This window comes from Hyaena hyaena, unplaced genomic scaffold (assembly GCF_003009895.1).
Source record: "Hyaena hyaena isolate Hyena2069 unplaced genomic scaffold, ASM300989v1 scaffold_19, whole genome shotgun sequence".
NCBI lineage: Eukaryota > Metazoa > Chordata > Mammalia > Carnivora > Hyaenidae > Hyaena > Hyaena hyaena.
Window position 1 is genome coordinate 6,674,834 of NW_024080651.1, and position 1,365 is coordinate 6,676,198.

The following is a 1,365-nucleotide window of genomic DNA, read 5'->3' on the forward strand; positions in this document are numbered from 1 at the left end:
AGATCCTCAGCTCTGCCAGTGCTCCCGGGAAAAGGAGTAATTGAATCTCCCCAAATCTCAACCAGCCTGGGGTGCTCTTCTTACCCTCCTCACACACAGCAAAGGGGTCCAGATTCTTTCCCATCCACCAGGATTTCCCCAGTTGGAATGTAAAAGAATCCAAATAAGCGTTGTATTTCTAGCTCTGACATGGGTCCACTCTGTCATATTTCAGAAAATCCATGTCAAAGCATTTTCAAGTTGGGACAGCTAAGCTCTGCTGCCCAGGGATACAAAAGTATGTAGAATAGAGGGTCCAGTAAGAGCCAGTGAAGAGAGGCAGGTGCAGGAAGCACATTTGCATGAAAGCCCCTCCCTCCTCTGATGCAGGGGGGAGGGGATAAGAGAGGTCTTGGGGAGCCAGGCACAGGGTTGGGGTCTCAGAAGGCTGTGCTCTTGGGGCATCTCTGCCATGGCCTGGGCTCTGGTCCTCCTCACTCACTCAGGACACAGGTGAGGCCTCCACAGAAGGGACCACAGAGACATCTGGCTGAACCTTTGTCTGCTCCTGAGACTCACCTGGGCCCCCAGCACTGAACTCACTAGAATATGTTCTTCTTCTTTTTTAGGTTCCTGGGTCCAGTCTGCCTTGAATCAGCCTCCCTCAGTGTCTGGGGATCTGGGAAGCACAGTCACCATCTCCTGTGCTGGCAGCAGGAATGACACTGGGAAGTATAATTATGTCTCTTGGTACCAACAGCTCAAAGGCATATCCCCAAAACTCCTGATTTATAGTGGTAAATTCGCAGCCTTTGAGGATCCCTAGTCGCTTCTCTGGCTCCAAGTCTGGCAACATGGCCTCGTTGACCATTCTGGGCTCCAGGCTGAAGATGAGGCTGAATATTACTGCTTTTCATATGCTGGTAGTAACATTTACACAGTGGTTTGAGTTTATGGGTAAGTGAGACCAAAACCTTCCTTGTACTCACAGGCTCCCTCCATCCCTGTTCAGAGGGACTTCATGCAGCATGGTCTTGAGAATTCAGGTCTGTCTGTTCCTCTTTCTTTGCAAGATACAGTAAAATGAAACACTCTGCCAAGTCATCTGGGAAATGACAGAGCATATTTGCTTCTGTGATGTGGTCTTGGAAAGCAACTCTTTCTAACTCTGCAAAGGTGGGAACTTCAAACCAGGAAGAGCCTGTGAGGTGCACTTCCTGCAATTCCCAGGGAATCCTCACTTTAAATGGCTCCATTTCACATACCAGTGCAGCCTGGCTTGGAATCAATTTTCCAGAATTGGTATTGTCTCATAACCAGTTGGAAACCTAGTATCCAACCTGCCATTTTTTGTGTTAATGGTTTTATTGAGTTATAGTTAGATAT

The 1,365-nt window shown here is 48.1% G+C and overlaps 1 pseudogene; it reads left to right on the forward strand.

Moving 5' to 3' along the window:
* Positions 1-451: 451 nt before the first annotated feature.
* On the forward strand, positions 452-928 carry LOC120227885 (annotated as a pseudogene).
* Positions 929-1,365: the final 437 nt, after the last annotated feature.